Here is a 21,163-nt window from a genome sequence, read left to right as displayed (position 1 = left end):
CTCCGTGATTTGTTTTCTCACGCGTACTTTAAGCGGTTGCCAGGTGATGATGATGATGATGATGACCAGGTTCTTGGCCCATTTCCATGGTTGGATTGCGCTGGCTGGAATGAAAAAGCAAAGCGACACGAAGGAAATGAGATTGTTGTCCCGCGCAAAAGGTTAGAAATCATTTTGCAGTATCAGGTGAAGTTGACACCCCTTGGTTGGTGGAATGGATGACGAAAACGAGAAAAAGAAAAGCATAAAGAGAAGGTAACGGTGTCGTTAACGATAGTGAAAAGCTTCGTATTTGAATTGCATCGTTCTGATTTCGGAACGTTACGTCCGTTTGTTTTTATTCCGAGAACTGACTGCGCGATGGAGCCGCCTGGTGTTTTTCAAGCTTTACAGATGAGTTCGTTTTCAAGTGAATTTTTCAACGGATTTTTAGTGAAAAATTATACCAGGAATTTGCGAAGAATTTCTTGATTAAATAATTTAAATGCAACGCGACGTTTCGGTGGAACGTTAAATGTAGTAATCAATGATGGACATATTTCACGTGATTAAAAAGTTGAGTCGAAATTGAGTCAATTCATCGAATTTTTCCATTTGTAGTTCTGTTGTGAAAAGAATTTTTATGATGAATTCAAATAATTTGCAGAACGTACATAAATTAATATAGAGTTTGTTTTTACTGTGAAGGTTCTTCAAACATTCAATTGTTAAATAGTCAGCATTTATGGAGCTTAATAATATATAAATGAAGAACAACGACATTCGACATCGAAGCAGAAGTAGAACTGTAGAACAATTAATTTAAACTTAATCTGACACTTAAAAAAAAACATTATGTACAAAAAAATCCTTCCCAATAACTCCGGCTAAGACGAAAAATTACGTAAACCCCCTACAAATTCGCCGAAGAGAAATTATCCTTTCCGTCCAAAAAGGCTTAGTTTTGAAATGAAAGCTATTCTTCGAATGTGACCAAATGCAGACGAGAATGAGAAAAAAACCCACGAAACCCTAGCCCCACCAGGCCAGCGGCAGAAGAAACGATCGAAAGAAGTTAAAAACTATCCTTCCATTTCTGCTAACCTTGACCATTTTCACTCAGCCCATACAAACTTGTATCACTGCATCGAAGAGGAAAAGAAAAACTTAACTCATGCCACCATTTCCTCGACGTTTTTTACATGCCTTTTTATTCTTTCACGTTTCACAATGCGGTAATTTTTTTTATATTCCTGGCGGTAGATAAGAAAGTTGGCACGCAAAAGCATTGCTTCCGCTTTCGAACCACTTGCTTAAAAGCATACACACATCCACATCCTTTCTAGCAAAAAAAAAGAAACAGAAAGAAAAGAAAGGAAAGAAATTCAGGAATGACAGCAACAAAGTAGGCAAACCACTCCGAAAGCCAAATAAAGCACAACTTCTATTGGAAACAGTATTGAAAAAGAATGGCGGCACAAAAGTAGCAAACAACAAGGGGAAAAAAACAGCTCGGAAACGATATTTTGGCATTAGCAAGCCTTTGGTGGGTGGGGGAGGATGGAAAACTTAAAACGGAAAAGGTGCAAAAAGATTAGGTAAGGATATGGTAGCAAAGGAGGCAGAAAGAGAGAGCAAGAAAGAAAGAAAAAAAGCATGAGAACAACAGTTTGTCACATACACACCTACATCCGCGGGTATGGGGGTACTGATTCCTCGCTTGCGCCCCGACCGAGACCTACGCAACCGGAAAATGTTATACGATTTCACCACCCCCACCCCCAAAAGAGCCTAACGCGCCCGGAAGGTACGGAATGGCATTGGGTTTTTGTCCCATATTTTGGGTTGGGCCGTGCCAACCGTGGCACTCGTTCAATGCGACCTGGTGTCGTCGCTCGAGGCAATGAATTTTTGGCACAAGCAAAACCCGTAATCAAAATGGTGTACCGATCAAATAGTCCGGTATGTGTATGTGTGTGTGAGTGTGTATGCTTGTCCCCAGGGAAGGGGAAGAAGTGAAAAACCTTTGAATTTTCCCGACGTTTCAAACCCCATGAGAGGGTGGCTATTTCACAGTGGCTGTTCGATTTGATTCACTTTCGAAACGGGCTGTGTTTTATGTTCTTATTTTTGTATTTCGCGGCTACATACGGTCACCGTGTACGCGAAAAAGCGACGGATGAAAGCCAAGGTAGGAATTGAAGAAGAAGTGATTGTACCTTACGGTGTGCGGTTTCGTCGTTATTGAGGGTTTTTTCCTCGTTTTTCCCGGCTTCCCGTTTTCTATGGCAACGAGCGGGAAAAGCCGTACAAGTTTCAAGGTGGGCTTTTACTTATTCATTCATTCATCTTTTGTACCTCCGACACGACCAATTCTCACCAAAAAAAAAAAGGGAGCTGGGGGAACATGAAAGCCGGGTCCCTTGGCGATGCGTCTTTTGCGTGAAAAGCTATGGCCGACTTTTGGCAAAAATTTCTTGGCTCCTTTCCCACGGTGAAAACACACACACACACCCACAACCTCGAGTACGTGAACACACTGGAAAGTCCCCCACGCATCCTTACGAAATAAATGTTTCCTTCTCATGGCGCAACCCCTGGGAGAAGGAAGTGTCCAAGGGTAGATGTAGAGTAGATATTTCTAAGGCCGAACATTATGCTATTTTCTTCCCGTTTGCAATGTTTTCATTTCTCTTTTTTTGTATTATTTTTCTTGAAAGCGTCATTTTTCTCACGAACCGCTTTCGTATGTAAATGTTTCAAAAAACCCATGGCCTCCAATCAAACCTCCCAAATTATTCGATTGTGTCCCAAATTATTAGAACGGTCTCGGGTTCAAAGGAATCGTTTGAAATCACTGGAAATGCTGTTTCGTTTTCGTCGCTGCGGGGAGGTTTATTTAAAAAAAAAACCGCTTTAACATTCTTTTGACCTATTGAATTTACATGAATGCGGGTGAATGTGCCGCATTTCGTCGCAATGGACGGTAGTTGGACGTTATGTAGCGTTTCGGGAAGGATAGCTTTAAATTACAACAGTACACCAATTCTGAGCGGTGAAACTCAGTCAATATTCGGAACTTAATTTAATTGTTTTCGCAAGGTACATTTCATTGACTTTTGGGCTGCTTTGTACTCATCTTGAACTCTTGGGGTTGAGTTGAATTTTTACATTAAAACATTAAAAATATTATTTTGAAACATGCAAGTAAAGTTCTTACAACATCAACTTTTATTAATCGATGTCAAGCGTTTAGTATTTTAGTTTATCTTTTACTACATGCTACTTTTCTATTTGCTTTGGTATTTTGAAATTATGATAAATTATCCATCGTACGCTATATATTTTGTATAAACATCATAAGTTAAAGTTATTTTTGTATATTAAAATTTTATGTTAAATTTTGTTACATTTCAAGTAAGTTTCCAGCATTTTACAAAAACGGACGTTGTATGTTGGGTGCAAGAATGTGCCATATTTGTAAGGATAAGAGCTCGTATGTCATGGTATGTTATCAGCTGAAAAAGGGTCACATGCTTCAAGCGTTACTTCTCTTCTTCGAATCTCGTTGGATCTCGTCCCGCGAAGGTCTCGCCGGAGGTTTGACGTTTGCTTCGAGAAATTTACCAAGAAGAGAATTTGCCAAGCCAAGTGACAAAGGTCTATTGACATCGAGTTCAACCCATCCTTTTATTTGACCTTTTATGCAATCTCAGCAGAGATAATCAGACACCCGATTAAATGGCACACGGATAAAACAAATGTCCACTATGTTTGTGTAGGAGGAATTTGATAAACTTCTTAGAGACAGATCATTTATACGAATGCGTATGCAATCTATAGTATTACAATGCTACAGTATTACTATTTCAATCATGCGTTGTGATTAGCTTTTTGCAGATGCAACTAGTGTTGAGCAATGAGCAGCTGAGGGCCTCACACTCACTCTGCTCATTTTTGTGAGTGAGTGAGCATTTCTCTCACTGTTGGATGAGGTACCTTTTTGAAATTATATTTTTTTTATGGCGAGAATATTCAAGACGTTCACCTTTGAGTTGAGGCTCTTGACACCATCTCACACAATGAGAAAAAGGAGGGTCCTCTTTTTTTCAGCTCTCAAATGAGCCTCACAAAAGCTGAGGTTGCTAACGACACCACCTCACACAGTGGGGAAAAGAGGGACCTCATTTCTCAGCTCATTCAATTGAGGATTTTGCTCAGCGTTGCTCATCTAAACGAGGTAGTTGGTTACAACACTAAAGGCAACTAATATTAAAAAGTCCTTCGGTTCATACATTTTAATTCCTCACTCACACATCAAACCACCTGATAAGGATCAAATATTGAATAGAGTTGAATTTCATACAAACAACAAAAATAAAAACCTTCCCGCTTTCGACATTTATGCGATCTGCAATAAATTATTCACCGTTTGAATTAGAAATAATTGCTTCCGGTTTTCCCGATCCATTACCGTCCCGAATCACCATCCCACAAACCGGAGGCTATTCCAGTTTGATAAATTAAAATTCATTATAACAGTTCGTGTGCCATACCCTAAACCATACCGGACACACTAATGCCGTTCAAACTTTCCACCCCCCCGAATCGAAAAGGTATTAATGATACTTTGCAAACTATTCTCACAAACCCCGCCGGATGCGTTTTTTTTTCTTGATTAATTCCAAGCACTTGATTCCAGTCGAACGCAAAATGAAACTTTCACGACGAACAAATCTGGCGAACGGTAAAAAAAAGCGATCGCTCACAAACTTTTGATCGCATTTCTTCCCTTTTTTGTTCCTCATCATTTCAAGCCCGAATCGAAGCACTTAAATTGTGATGGATTGATTTCTCCCTAATTGCACGCCGGCTACGGCGCAAGGGCGGCACCATTTCATCCACCGAAAGTATGAACCGAATGGATTGTGGAGTGACAGAAAATTTATCAACCATCTAACCGATACGAATCTTCCGGGGCTGTGCCATCAACCAGCGTTGGAAAAGCTCATTCGGCACCCGTTTTTTTGTGAACTTCACCCAAATCAAACTATTTAAAACCGGCTCCCGTTCAGCAAGGCGCACTGATAAATGGTGAAAACTTTCGCACGCTTCCATATGGCCGGGGATCGAACATAAGGGGACATAGTGGGATCTGGTGTCCCGCCGCTTCATTGGCATGCGTTTCCTTTTTTCGGATAGATCCTTATATTCGTAGCTCTTCAATCGATAACTGCTGCAATAGTGTGCCTTTTTGTCAGTATCTCGGCCTCGGAATCGTAGCGCTCCCAGCGTTGAAGCGGGTGAAGAATATAGAGCCGTTGCGGACCGATCGCTTCGGGTTCAGGATAACGAGCCATTCGGAAATTTATTTTTCCACTTCCACTCACGGCGGTGGTGCCGTGGTCCCTGGTGCTGGCGCTTTTGTTTGCTTCTGTTGCCTTCGAAAACTTTACTCCCCAGCAAGCTGCTGTGTGGCAAACTTCGAGCCGGCCGGATGGCTTTATCCGGAAAAGTAAACAATGTGGGATCCGATTGGAACGGCAAATTGTGACATTGCTCAAAAGTTTCGTTTCGCTTCTTCGGCATTGACATTGGTGCTTTTCGGCGTTGGCGTAAAGAAAGGTGCACACAACACCGCCAGCAGCAGCACGGGACGAATCGGGTGATGCATTCCGGACAGCGATGAATGTTCGCGTGTGAAATTATGCGATGTGTTTGTTTTCGTTGCTATCGTGGGCGCGACGAGAACCCGTTGTGAAATCGTTAAAATTCTGATGAAAACAAATGTCGCCAAGCTCTACAGTATTCTGCAGGAAATAGCGCACTTATGGACGCATCGATTCTACCTTCATTTGAATGGCGCACTATTTCCTGTTCCTGTTGAATCTTTATTGAACAATGAACCATTGGTTTAATATGGATTGTTTTTTTTTATCCTAAATCAGAACAACTGATTTGTGAGAGAAAACAATGGCTAAGTTTGTTGAATTCTTGATGCAAATTACGCCAATGTTTACGTCTTAAAATACCTAGGAATTCTCAAGGAATCAACTCTTGGTTTTTTTTACTATATAATTGCAATTAAAGTTTGGGTCAATTTGTTTATAGCTTGTTATATTCAAAAAAAACACATCAACATCAATCGAGCAATTTATTTACCCTTTTCGACCTCATAAAACAACGACAGTAACGGGTACTCAATCATGCGTCCAAATCAGTGTGACCCTCTGCTAGTGTTTTCATGTTTTCCGACACAAACTACGAATGTTTACTGTTCATGATTACCATTATTTTCACGAATAATTTAGCATTTCTGTGACAATCCGTGTCCGTGTTTTGGTGCACTGGTCGGACCCTTTTTTTGGTTGGGGTTTATCATCATGTATTGCATGAAAATAGAATAGAAATTGCGTGTCAAATTGCAGGGTGTCCCAAAAATTTCAATCAATTTCGCTCTCATCGATTGTCCAGAGGATTTGTGTGCGACTGTGACATATGTGTGGGTCCTGTTTGAATATTCCTGTGTTTTTTGCCTTCTGTTTTTTTTTGTATCTGCTCGTTGAACACACGAATCAATAAAACAGACATTTTGCCACCGTTCCACAGCTCTAGATGTTTGTTGCGAAAAAAGTTGCAACAAAAAATCCCACCCCTGTACGCTATTTAGTTGAAATCTGTGCACGAGCTGAGCCACACACAGAAAAAGCACCATTTTTGTCGCGCCATTCGCACGGCGCACTGAAGAAAAATTTAAGTACAAACGAGTAGGAAATAGCTTCCCCCCATCAAACGCTCCATATTGGGAAATATAAAATTAATTTCCGTTTCCATGCAACTAATGTATGATTTATGCCTTTGCTCGTGCGGAATTACCTTCACCTTTTCCATCAAACGAGTGTACGCGTTAAAGGGCACGCACCGTTTTTATGAGCCTATACGGCCCAAGGTCTGCAAACCGTACCCGGTAGGTGCGAGGTTATCGATAGGTCCACGTATCGAACGAAAGGACCGGTTTCGCGATCGTGAGGAAACCGGCGACATTGGGAAGGAAAATGAGCTACCACGCTCACGTCCGTACGTTCGATTGAGCGCCCAATCGAGGGCTCATAATTCCTGCAGCTTTTTCTCTGCGTGTGTGTTTGTGTATGTTTATGTGGGCTTCAAACGCCGGAAACCGTACGGTCAACCCGACAAAAATAAAAACATATTCGCCTGCTTCGGGGCCGTAGTTTCAGGCTGTGCGAATCACGCCACTTGATGTGGCAATTTTTATTGACACAAATGCCCCCCCCCCATTAAGGCAGGGTTTCACATATAGCTTTTTGTTTTGTTCTTTTTTTGTGTGTTCCATTCTATATAGGTTTTTTTTTAACTGCTTCATTAGCAGTGACCAGCAATGCAAGGGTGCGAAAAACAATGCAAACAACATGGAATGGGGAATTTTAACATTTTTTGTTCATGCTTATCTCCCTGCCACGATCACGTTCGATAATGGAAAAGGCAGTCGGGTTTATTGTTAAAGCAAACGACACGTAAGGTAAATGCTGGAATTTCACACGTTCATTTATTCACAACGATCGCATTTTTATAATGGTGACAATGAGCTCATAATACTTTTTATACGACGTGTCAGGTTAATAATTTTAACTCTGGTTTTATACGATCAATTACTTGAATTCATGCACTTTTTTCTAATCGTAGAAAATTTATGACAGTTTTTACCACTGCTGTCCTACTGACTATCCTATATCTATCCAGTAGCAAAAATATCAACAAAATTGATCCATATTATTCTTTACTTTTAAATTTTTCTAAACGAATTTTTAAAAGTTTTCCAAAAGCGGAACAATAAAAATATTACATTCTACCACCAATGAATGTCCTAATTAATTCAAATAGTTGTGTTAGCATAACCACTGCATAACTTCCACTCACTCACCGTACATCAGCCGCAAAGCTCAAAAGCCAATTACTAAACCACAACCAGCCACAAACGTCATTGCTGTCAATAATCAATCGCGCTTCACCGGTAGGGTGTATTAATTGCTTCTGGTCGTGGCTGGATCGCACGAACTTGTCAAAAAAAAAAACAACCCCGGTACCACAATATTAAATGACGGATAAAATCATGTGGAAAATAAATTCAATACCATCCCCGCCGCTTGCCCAGGGCTGCGCTATGATCGTACTGAATGTGACCAATAATTAATCGCTTTGTGGATGAATGATTCTACCCGGTGCGTTTGGGGGTTTGGCGCTTTTTTCAACATTCTGTAAAACTACACTTCAACAGCAGCAAAAAAAAAAAATAGAAAATACACCGCGTCATAGCATGCATGTTTAATCTGCAGGCACCCGGTAGAAATTAAACACTGCACCACTAAACGGATGTTACGAAGCAATGCGGTAAATTGCTCACTTTAATTATTTCCCTTCCCTGATGAAGTTTCAGGCAATTACTATTAATTAAAATTGTCCGGCACGAATGTGGCTGCAGCGTACATTTCTATCCGGCTAGCGCTAATGATCGTACCGGGAGAGGTTTGAAATCATCATGTTATGTGTAAGCGATTTTGTTTCCAGATAGCTTCATAATTTCATCTATTGCACGTACTGTGCTCGATCATCGCTGCATGGATGGTATGGAATATAATATCCAAGCAACCATTCTTTCCCGATGATCGGTTACCGGTACTTGCTACCCCGGATCCATTTCACACATTTTCTAGCCTACTACTTGTAAGCTTTCGCTTCAGCCCCACGTACAAAGGTGCTAGGCATAGGTGGGCCGTAAAAACAATTTTTCAATACACATTTCTAAATAAAGAAAACGGCAACACAATCCCTTCGCATGCACCATTGATACCGATGCCGATATCACGTACAACACATATACCACCTTCATTTAACTCACCCTAACCCTGCTGACCTTTGGCAGGAAACCAAAGGTTTCACACCTCGCACCGTTGGGGATGTTATGCAAATTGCCCGATGGCAGCAATTTCATGGCTATCGATATAGAACAGCCGTGTTTGTCACGCTGCTTCGACATCATGCTGCTGCTGCAAAGGGCATGGGTGAAATTTCCCCGGCAAGGGTCATCCCGGAAGCCATTCATTTTCATTCGAGTGATAAAAGAAGCATGCACATTATTTCCCATTCCCGAAGGGTATTATCATTGTAGGAAAAAGCGAATAAATGTTAACTAAATGTGAAAGAAGCGCGTCGATTTTAAACAGTTTAAACATGGCGCGTAAAACTTTTGATGCAAAATTTGCAATAGTTGAACAGCTTTAAACCCTTTATGAAACACTGCTGATTGTAATTAATCGTCTAACATTTTTATTTTGTTGTTCAATTGTATTATTTTTGATACATACCACTTTAATGGAAGGTCAGTAAACCAGTTGCGGCAGTACAGTTAGACTAATTCGAATGGTGCCATGACCAGGATACACTGCTCAATTCTTGTTACAAATGGATCAGTCTAACAGTGATCTATTTTTACTGTGATCTATGTTATTGCAAAATATATTTCACCACTTGAAAGGTACGGGAAGACCATACCTGTTTACTATCAATAAACTGTTGCGAGCGTAAAACTAGGCACACAATAAAACAGGGACTTTACATTAATTTCAGTTATTTACGGCAAAGGATTGAAGCGTTATGTCCTTGTCTCACTCAATTCATGATACACCACATGTCCCTGCCAGCGTCAAACGACCACAAAACGCAAGTACCCATCCATCTCGCTAGCAATAAAATGCCCCCAAGCCATCGTGCAGAAGCGTTACCAGCTGTGGCGGAGGAAGGTAATGCTCGCCTGCTCGACGGTGTGTTCCGGGATCTCATTTGCTTATCGTCTTGTGTCACCATACCACGCAAACCTTGCACCCGGTCCCGGGCAAAATGAGCGAAAAACCCAGACAAGCAACCAACTTTATGCATGCCTTTCCAGCATATTGTTCAGCAGCCGTGCCATGGCATGATCCCGCTCCCCATCCACCAGCCTCGCCTTTTTGCAACCCCAAAACTTGGTCATCAAAGTGCTCTTCCCATCCATAATATGAGCTGTCTTATGTTGGTAGCAATATGCTTCATGCCGGAACTAGCGTGCCTTGTACGCCGCTTGTTGACTTGCTGGTGAGTGGCACTCATCGAACGAAACCCGGGGGCGTCACATTCACACTCATCCGTAGCACTTTCCCAAAATCTAGCGCTCGAGGTCGTGTCAGCCATCGCCTGCTTTTACCACATAATGTCGTACGTGATGGCTTTGCAAAGATTTGCCGAAAGTTACGAAATCTGTCCCCGCACCGGTTGATCCACGCAGGGGAAGAGCATCATTCGGGGAGCTGCCCCGAGAGTCAGTGGGCGGCAGGCAGCACCGGTTTGCGCTGCGGGTGTTGCCAAGTTTCGGGAAATTGCTGGGCCATAAACTTTTGCTCGAATGCTCTGCGAACCAGACGCCAAGTGCATGTTGCGTTCGTACAGAAATGCTTTTGCGTTTGTCGAAGATTTTTGAAAAAACCGGATCACACCGAAAGCAGGCAAAGCTTCAAAGATCGTTTGATTCATAATTTTTACCGTGCCGTACCACAATAATAATCTGCCTCTGTTCTGTTTCGTCCGCAATGGCAAATAAATTAAATGGGTTTTTATAGGAAATCGTAAATTACCATTACTGTGAAAAGCTGTCATCTTTTAAACGGTACCGCTTTGTCTCAATGTCTGCAAACAGAGCGCCTCCAATAGGATGTTAATGGAAGAAGCAAAAAAAGGGGACATTAATTACCGTTTGACGTGATACAAAGTAAAAATTCGACGAGCGAAATAAATTAAGGCATGGAAAAGAGACAAAAAAAACCCCACAACAAATGCATAGAGCAAAGCCAACCAAAAAAAAAAAAGCAATCAACAAAGCTCCAGCGGCGGAAATTCATTTATGCGTTTGCTTTAGGTAGATTAATTCAAAATGTGTTTCATGTAGCTCGGCTCACACCCAAAATCCCCCGAGCATTTTCGAGGGGGGAGGGGGCCTTTCCAATTACCGACACTTTTTCGTCCTTTTGATTCAATGGCCAGCTTTCTTCCTTTCCTCACCACGCACCCACTCACTACTTTCTTCTCACGCGAAGCTACTGAGCTGTGCCCGAGTGATGAGCTGGGAACGGTTCGACTGTTTGAGTTGACGACAGACAAACGACAGGAAGCGCTCTCGTGTTGCGTGAAACGACACCGAAAGTGGCCCAGAGGGACACGCTCTGTGACGGGTTGTTGAGAGTGAAAAAGAGGAAAGCCAGGGGGAAGAGTGGGCAGCGAGTGAGGAAAAAATGACGCCAGCAAACTCCCATCATAATTAGACGAAACGAGAGCTATCCCAGCACGGTTTTTGCAAATGCAAGCCGAGCAATTGGTCACGTTTCGTCGAAAACCGTCCCGCCGGGGGCAATTAAAAGAAAGCCATGCCTGGACTGCTCGAATGTCACGCGACTGGTATGCTTCCGGTGCTGGGTTTTGTGGAACGGCCCGAAACGTTCAAAGACGGTACTTGTTCCCCCCGAATTTGGTGATCCGAAAAGCGACACCTGCAGTGGAAATTGATGCGCCACCGGCCATCCCCCGCCACCACCACCACCACCACCACCACCACCACCACCTACCGCATTCACGTGCACGGCAATAATCAGCCATGTTTCGGGGAATTAGAAGTTTTATCATCTGAAACCGAGTCATATCTTGTGCCGGGGTTTTTGTTGGCGAGTCACCTTGCCAAATGGGAGTTGTGCTGTTGTCGGAAGCGCATCAAACGGAACAGTGAAATCTGTGCTCGTGTCAGAATATTAGTTTGAATGGTGTGAAAATAATTTACTGGTAGAATACTACCGTTTTTTCATAAAGAATTGAGAGTTGTTATTTCATTATGTACAGCATACTCCCATGTATAACATGAATCCTCGTTGTAATATAAATATTATAGGTTCGGAAACCACGGGAAGAATGATTTTTTTTAATGAAATATTCATTAAACTCACAAAATTCCTTCCATATCAACATCAGAAATGTACAAATTCCTAAGAAATTACATTCAACATCAGATGAATTATTAGAACCTCATAAATAGCGCCATTCTCTATCACTATCGATTATTTTAAATATTGAAAACTTTATGCTCCGAATTTTATGATGATTTTCTTTTTTAAAGCCATCTCTACGACCTGATAACCTAGCTGCATATTTCATTAATGGTTGTCTATCTCATATCAACTTGTTGGAGCTAGAGCGTGCTGGCCTTTCGCCCCTTCTCGGCTATCACTCTCAACAAGCAAGGCTCAGTTGTCAAACTAACGTCATTGGTGTAGCAATTAAGCTAAATTTCAAACAATTTGATACTTTGTACATAAGTATCCATTAACCTTTACATAAAAATAGTCATAAACACATGATAATTTCATCAATAGAATTGTTCATTGTATATCCTTGCTTGCTGAACAATATTTTGACAGTTCAAAATCAGCTTCCAAATGTTAAATGAGCAGTTCGAAAAAGAACAAACTGGTTTGAATTTTAATTGTGTAAAAATGTTCTGCGAAAAAATGTGCCATATGATTTGGCGTTTGTTGCTCTATGTTCAGTGCCTGTAGACCGCTGGGGTTAAATTATGTCCATGTGGCCTTATTTTTGAAAGCCAAATTCTCAGACATAAGGAAAAACGATAACACATTCTAAATAAATTCTTCATAAAACTTAAAAAAGGGAAAGTGAAGTAATAATCACTTCAACTACTTTTGTATTTTTGTTGTTTTCAGGAAAGCTTTCCTTAACTTCTCCTTCTCTCTTTCTCTTTTGCTTTCTTTTTAGCTCTTTCTCGCTCCTTCACTGATTCTCTCTTTTGACAAAACGACCTACTAGATCATGCCTGCCATTTCTGGCTTACTAGACTTATTTTACCTCCTAGCCGGATAGTCCTCGCTCTTTGGGACGGGTACTAACTTAATGAGCTTTAACGCATCATCTTTTCTATTTAATAGCAAAACACGCTTCAGGAAAATATTGTTCTTATTAAAACCTACGTATTGCAAATATAAAACAGGTCACTGCATAGTAACGTCATTCATGTCCTGGTAAGTGGCAATTGTTATTCTTCAACAAAAACAGAACAAATTGTACAGAACATTACAAAAAAAACACACAGTCTTGTTCTCCGTGCATTCTTTCGTAACCATCCTGCTACCTACGAGCGATACAAACGTCTGTATTCACGTTCCACACCTGGGTGGATCATTTATTTCCAAAGACTACACAATTACTCAGCCACCATGCGTCTCCATCATGACGTAGCTATTGTTTCTATTTCAGGCGATCATTCTCCAAAGCGAACAAAATGGGGGAAAATAAAAATGCTCACAGCCCAGCAAGACGATGCTGGTACGCAATGAAATCATTTATACCCTACGTACCAGCCAGCTGTTGACATGGTAACAATTGCCGAAATGTCTTGCTGTTATTTCTATGCATCACGAAATTTATATTTCCGTAGCTTGCTACACTCGCATAGCCCACACAGCTCTTCAAGCGATTAGAGCAAATAACATCAAGTGCCGGACGGATTGATTTGACTTCCGCACTGCAGCAACGGAACCGTTTCATCATCATTCTCCCAATTGCTCTTAATCAATCACAAACGTGATCGATTTTCGCTTACCGTATATAGAAAGAAAGGTACAATCGATACCAGCTCTTGGATGCGATATTGTTTATGAGTGGTTCAGCAGTCGGCTGCTCAGCCGGTTGGAGTGTCTTGTAAGCTTGGCACCAACCGAGCACCAGCACCAAGTACCTGCATCATGCTAAATCGCCGAGAGTACGCTTACAAATTGATTGCACGTAAGTAAACGAGCAAGAAACGTTCGTTCCACGCCTAATGAAGCGTTGCTTGTGCCCTTTTGTTCGAGTTGATTCCCGTACGCTTGTACACCCGACAAAATGAAACAACTTCATTCGACCGTTCTTCGCAGGAGGAGGAGGGAGAGTGTGGCAGCATCCGACGACCTAAAGTCATGTACCGTCCCACATCGTGCAGGTCGTGCAAAATTACACTCGCATTCATCTAAGCACCATTCACACTGGTAGCAAATGGTAGTACATAAGTGTACAATAGTGGCAGTTTGAACTGAGATCACCCCTTCCCTCCCCCGCATATCCGCTTCCTTTTTTCCTTCTCTTCCCCCATCCGGATGTTGGCGTCCTTTAAACGGCTTTTATGGAGCACACTTGAGGCACGGCTCGCAGCTACACCAGCAAAACGAGCTGCCGCATTTATTGCATTATGCGCGAGTGTACTTTTAATTATTTCACTCATTGTCGCCCCACCCCGGGGGAGATAATTTTACGGATAAGAAGACAAAATTGAATGTACAGTGCAGTGGGCGAATTTCAATTCAATTGCCCGTAGTCCTCTCCAAAACTGCCCCACTGCAGCTGACGGGTTACGCTCCGTCAGTCCGCATGATAATGCCGCATCTCGAACCGATCCGACCCGTTTTGGTTTGCCATTTGCTGACGGTTCCTGTCGCGTCAGTGCGTTCCGTTTCGTGCCTGTGTGCCGGGGGGTTGCCGTACCGAACGGAACACAGCATAGGATAGGCGTTGCATAAGCCATTAGCATAATTCTGTTTTACCCTCTGCTTCGTCTGCCCACTTGCATGCGGGCCACAGACCGCGCGAGACGACATCGTGCCGTATCAGGCTTAACCTTGCAAACATTTCGGTTGATGTATGTGGACCCTATGTATACGCTGTGCCCCAAACGAAACGATGGCACATCGAAACTGGCATGAGTTCTCGGAAGGACAAAACTTTTTTTCCGATTCCGCTGAACAAATTCCGCCCCTACATTAGCATAGTGTGAAATGTTCCCACAGCGCTTTCCACCACAGGGCAAAAAAGAAAAAGGAGAAAGAAACAACAATCGAGACCAAATTTTTGAAATAAAATTAAGCAATAAACATGCGCAAAGTAACACTAAACAGCGGTCTGTCAGTTAGCTACATGAAGAGTGGCGTGGCTATAAAAAAAAGAAAAACATAACAAACCGAAACCGGTGTTATGGAGGCGCCTGGTGCCTGGTGATTTTTTGATGCAAATTCTTGAATTGATTATGGCGGAAAAATGTAACACGTGTCTGTAACGATGACAATTGAAAGTATGCATAAACCCTGCATAAAGTCTTCATAAAACCATCAATTACAGTAGCCATAAAACGTTTACCACCGAAGTGCATTACATTTATTTATTTTTATTTGCAAAGTTTTTATCTTGTTTGCTGCGGCAGGAATTCAATTTAAGTTGATGTTGTTTTTTTAACCGTACACAATAAAAATACACAAGTTCCATTTACACGATAAGCACAAAAAAATCGCGTATTAAGTCTATGTTGAGTTGTATTGATTTTTTAAAAGTATTGTTGATTAATAATAATCAATTTTCTTAATAATTCTTTGTATAAATGTCAATCAATAAACAATTTCCATGGATCCGAGTTTTATTGGATAAAAATTCTACAGAAAACAAAGATTTACATTTTTTTTCTCACACAAAAAGCATTCACCGCTCGCTGTGCTTCGCTTTTCGATGGCGCAGTCGGAATGTCGCAACACGATTCCGAGCTCGGTTACACAAAGCTGGTACCGGCCCCGGTGTGCGGCCATGTGCATTACGTCAGTTGCAGTTGCACGTGGTTGCCTCGGCACCTGTCACCCGGCACATCCTCACACAAACGCAAACACTCATTCCTTCCTGCGATGCACACATACCGAACCGACCCCTGCACACACACACGCGCGCGCGCGCGCGAACACGTACGTACGTACGTACACGCCCGCTCCAGCTCATCTGCTTTTGAACAAAAGCGCCAACCCAGCCAACCAGAAAGAGCTCGGCTTTATTGGGTTTTCATTTGGTTGCAGCTCCGGTTGCACTTTGGCTGCACTTTCCCCGGAATGCTTTCTAAACCCTGAACCATCCATGCCATAAATCTATCGCTTCTTCCCGTACCAGAGGGCTCCTTCCATCGGCGTCATCCGCGGCGTGTTCGGCGTCGCGCGCGTTCGCTTTATTTAATTTCCATTTGATTTTATTTATTCACTTAGTTTTCCATTTGGTATTCAAATTTTGATTTGCATTGCTGCCGGTGGCAGGAAGACGAATTTTGGCGATGGTTTTGAGTAGCGATGGGCTTTTTTTTATTTTATGCAGTTTCCTTCATTGCAGCGCCACCGGTTGATTGGGAAAAAGAGCATTTTGGTGTCTCGCGTCATGTATCACCGATGATAGTGATAAGCGTGCAGTGGGAGCGAACATTCCCCTACCGTTACAAAACCTTTGCCGCTTTTTACAACAGTACACCAGCGTTCGGGCAAATTTGCACAGTGGTATGCGATAGTTTAGTCATGTGTGATGTTTTTCTTTTGTACTTCCTTTTACAAATCATAATGTCATACACCTTGACCATACGGTTCGCCCTGTCAATTTAACCCCCTCGGCTAAAATCCGCATGACGAGTGAAACAATGAATGAGAGTGATGTTTACTTTTAACTCACCCGGTGAGCTGCTAAGCGGATATGGCGTTGGGTTTTGAATGGAAATAGGATTAGAATATGAGATACATCATGGGGAAAAATAATAAAACCAAATGCCTGTCAAAAGATAACAGCATGAATCGCAGTGGTGTGTGGTGTGGCATGACTGTATGCTTCTCAATTAATTATAATGGGGTCAAATGACTCCTCACAATGTTTAAGCTAACTAAGTTTAAGGCACATGCTCAGAAGCTTGAAAATAAAGACTTATCTTTACCTTATAACAATTTACCTATACAAAAAACTGCCTCCAATATTGGATCGGATAATTAAATTTGGTGATGTATCCGATTCTACTTAGTGATTTATATGAAAGCTTTGCATATTTAACTGCATTTGTCGGATATATAAAATATCGGAATCAAAATTTTTCTTAGGGTTGTAAAACTTACATACACCTCTGTGTACACCATGGACTTTGTGCAAAACTGACAAAATTCTTTTAACCGTGTTCGAGAAGAAGATGCCCAAAAGAATTTGAAGATGTCTTCGATTTGTGAGATGAACACACTTTCGTACAGTAATTTAGACTCAAGCAGGCTCTGTTTGCCAGGTAATATTACTAGAAAAACACCAGATAATCCAAGGCCTACTTTTTCCTATTTTCAAAGTCAAATTAAATAAACAAGGGTATATTATTCAAAGCGAAACGCGTTTAGATTTTGAATAAATACAACCTCTAGTTGGGAATAAATTAGCTTTTGGAAATGATACCTCAGTATTCCATTGTGTATTGATTTGGATATTATTCTTCATATCTTTACAAATAAACAAATTATATTTTTGAGATTGCTCCGCCTTAACGTCCCCTTAGTAAAATCATAACTATAGCAATATGTGTATATGTCTATTAAAATTATCGTGGTTCCGGTTTTAGAAGAATTTCACGATTAAATTATTAAAACACTCTAAACTATCACGAGCAAACGGAAGTTACGGAAGCAAACGGTTCCATTGCACATTGGACCGTTAAAGATTATCGTTTCTACATTCTACCTTTTAAGACCGTACCCGGTCAAATTTAACTTCATTGTAGTTTTGCGATCCATTAAAAGTTTGAAGGGCTTTTTTCGCTGCGGAAAACGAGTTTCCTTCTCGGGTTGGTGTTTTTATTCTCCTGGTTCCATCTAGACGCTCTCAGAGACGGTTCTTTTTGCTACTTACTGAACACTTACACAAACCCATAAGTCAAAAAAGGGACACACTAATCTGCTAATCATTCGCCTGGTTTTATCGTTTGTCTCTTTTCTTTTCCGTGAGTGAGTGGTTCCTTTGCCATGCTGTGACAAAAAAAAAACCCCATCATCGCCAAACAGTCACCGTTTGACTGCTTCGTCAAATGTAATTGGCTGCTGGGCTAGTTTGCTAAAAGCAAGCTTCCCCGTGCTGTTCGTTCTGATCCGGAGTCGAGACAGAAGGCTGGACAAAAAATAACCAAACCCCCCGTCAGACGCTACCGGAAAGTAAACTCGTCTGGAATTTGGCGTAATGAAATTTGAGAAGAAAGTTTACCCAATCAACAAGCTCAACCCGAGTGCTGCCGGACCGGACCATGATCACCAAACGTTCACGCATGGTGATGTATCAAAGCAAAACAAAAAAAAACCGGCGAAAGGAAAAGAGAGTAAAGAACAAACGAAGATAGCAACAAAAACGCCAGCAAGGAAAAATTTATGAAATTCCTGCAGCGAAAGAAAAGCGCCACCATAAAATGCTATTAAAATCTCGTTAATTTTTCATACGATGTCCGCACACTTTCTGCAGGCAGCAAGGACTTTGTGGTGCCAAGTTTTGGCCTCGTCAAGTAGCCAAGTTTGCCCGGGTGGGTCAGTTTATGGCTAACGTTGTTGTGGTGGTGGTGGTGATGGTGGGTGCAGGTACAACTCCCAGCGGGTCACACGCAAAAGCACGATGTGAACCTTTTTTTTCTCGGGGAGTTCTAATTTGATCCATATTTCTTCCGTACCTGACCTGATACTCGGGATTCGGGGCCACTTGCCCCGGGACATGATTAATCGCATAATCAATAAAATTTACAACGCTTGCCCCATTCGAAAGTGTCCTTGTGCAAATGTTTATCCCTGGACCAAATTCATGCCCTGCATGAATCATCGAACATGGGAAAGAAAAACTGATGCTGATGTAGTGCAGCATAGGCCAATAAACCTCGCATCGAGAATGATTTACTGTACGGCAAACCGTTCAGTATCGTGCGAAAAAAAAAACCCAGCAAATATGTGCACCAGGAAGCTCCCAAAGAATGCATCCAATCCACTCACGGTGCTGGGCCTGATGAGCTTTTCTTTCCCTTTTTTCCTTGTTTTTGCTACCGCTCGTTATTAACTCCTTCCGGAGTTATATTAACGGCAACGCACCGTTACCGCTGGGTGCGTGGTTTTGTGGTGGGAAAAATAATCTTCCATAAAGCTCCTAGCAATGCTTATTTTTCCCTTTTTTCAGCGCTTTGTAACACAACATATAAACTCCCCCCCCTCGGGCCCTTTTCCCACGCAATCTCCCCCCCCCCCCCTTTACAGAGAAAGCCATCATTGGCATCCTGAAACGCTTGGAATGTGAGCCGTAAAAGAAAAAAAACAGGTCGACTTCACTCCCGGAACGTCTGCTTTCTCAGCACCGGACCCAAAAGTTTATGCTTTCCTTCTTTTGTGGTTTTTATGACACCACGTCAGCGTTCGTGTTGCCGACCCTTGTACCATTCCTAAACAAACCTCCCTTGGTCGCTGCTCTTGCCACACCGGCCCATCGCACCTCACCCCCGTCAACCATTCATTCGACCGACGGTGTCTGTTTCATTTCGCACCGACGATTGATTAGCAAGATAAGAGTGATGCTTGCAAAAATGAGGGCATAAAATCTGAAGCGGCACCAATTCGCCTCACGGGAAGGTTTTTTCCACCCCTCCGTGGTGAACGGGGCAGAACCGGAAATTGAAGGCAAGTTGTGGGAAAGGATGCAATTCCGACAGCGTAATCCAGTGCGGGAAGGCACGGTACGTCATTCATTGTGTTCGACAAAGTGTGTTGTGTTTTCTTACATGTCTTACATGTCTTTTTGTTTGTTGTCAATATCAGGCTAAGCAACGGATATGTGGAGGTGAAAATCCCATGATTAACTAGGAGTATTATTAAGGAGTGAAGAGGGCGGCCATAAGGGGAGGACAAAATTGTAAGCGCTAGTAGAAAATTACTACTGGAAAATTTCCGATCAAAAATAGAAGTTCATCATTTATCGTCTACGATCCATGCTGTTGTGGTCAGTTCGTTTATGAAATGTAAAAGTTGAATTCATTATCAATCTCTGGATGATTGATCGATCACTGAAAATGGAGAACCGTAGTCTATTCCCACGTTACCGCAGTTGCCACTTTTTAAACACATTAGTGTGACTCTAATTTCAAAATTAAACGAAACATTCTTTATAATTCGTAGTAGGTAAAGAAATTACTAATAATAATAATCCTCAAAATTAGCAAGGAGGAAATGCTTTGTAAAATTTGTAAAAAAAACTCAACAGTACGTTGTTGATAATACGACAAAAGCCGTCATATTGGATGAAATAAATAAATAACCCTCAAACTTTAAAGTTAAAGAAGTTTCAAAATAAAATATTATTGCAAAATTTAATCAAACAGTGATTTTTACATAACAAAATTCATTCAAATCTAATTTAAGAAAAATGCTTTTAACGTGCTTATTCATGTAAAGAGAAACTCATAACGTACAGAATGTAATCGCGAAACGTCCTAGGGAAAAACTGTACTTTTGATCAAGCTTAACACTCTACACACGGAACGCACCGTTACGAAAAAAAAGTACAAAGAAATTAAAACTCATAAATGTTTCCCCCGGTTACACATTTGTAGCAGTTACGTTCAAATGGGCACTCATCTGGCCGAATGGTGATTTCCCTTGCAAACAGCATCGGTTTGCTCCAGTCCGGCAACTGTTTGCTTGCGAGCCATAAACTTCAGGGACCTCCAACGTCCCCTGTCCCTCCTTCCTCCCCCGCCCACCCATCGACCGTTATCCGTTGTCCGCAGCAACAAGCGGTAAATCACATCAAATCAAAATGTTGAACCACTCAAAGCCACTCCATCCCACTCCGTCCACGTCCAAACCATTGCCATCCGATAATTTGGCGGACCATATGTATGGTATTTATATAAATATATTTCACCGAAACGATCATCTCATGCCGGTGGGCCATTAAATCACAAAAATCACTCACCCACCCCAACCCAACCACAAAATGTCTGCCCACGTCGAACAGCGCGTCGGGCTGCGATCGTGACTCTGGTCATAAATCGTTTTTTGCTGCGTACGCGACTCCATCCGTGTTGGTCCGTGCCCAGTTTGGGGGCCGCCATTTTTCGATCCATTCACCGTTGGGAACGTCTTGTCTCGTGCAAACAATTGGTAGCGGTGTGTGCAGCCGTGGCAGGTGGTATGCGGAGCGCGGGAAAGGCAGCACTCAGCCAACCGAAGCACAAACAACATAAACCATCGCCCCGAAAGGA

The sequence above is a fragment of the Anopheles moucheti genome, chromosome 3 (assembly GCF_943734755.1).
Source record: "Anopheles moucheti chromosome 3, idAnoMoucSN_F20_07, whole genome shotgun sequence".
NCBI classification, from domain to species: Eukaryota; Metazoa; Arthropoda; class Insecta; order Diptera; family Culicidae; genus Anopheles; species Anopheles moucheti.
The sequence above is the reverse complement of the archived record's forward strand: the minus strand, read 5'-3'. Positions refer to the sequence as shown.